Consider the following 394-nt stretch of genomic DNA (forward strand, 5'->3'; position numbering starts at 1 on the left):
TTTCCCTAGAAAGAAATGCGTATTACATACGTATGTCAGGAGGTTATACAGAGGTTATGGAGGGTTATATTCGCGTTATATCTTTTTTAACTTTCCTGTAACCTACTTGTAACTTACTTATAACCTAAAAATATATGAAAATAGAAACACGAAACTTATTTTTAGGTTATAAGTATGTTACATGGAAGTTACAAGAAAGTATAACGTAGATATAACCCTCCAATATCTTCTGAATAATCTTTCTAAACACAATTTTTTATTCTCTTTAGACAAATTCAGGCATCTAATTGATAGATGCCTTCCCAAGAAACAAAAAGAATCTTGCTTGCGGATAAGATGTACGTGAATTTGATGATATTTTATGGTATTTATTGTGACGTTATAATAAAATATT

Source organism: Phalaenopsis equestris, unplaced genomic scaffold (genome assembly GCF_001263595.1).
Source record: "Phalaenopsis equestris unplaced genomic scaffold, ASM126359v1 Scaffold000450, whole genome shotgun sequence".
In the NCBI taxonomy this organism is placed as follows: Eukaryota; Viridiplantae; Streptophyta; class Magnoliopsida; order Asparagales; family Orchidaceae; genus Phalaenopsis; species Phalaenopsis equestris.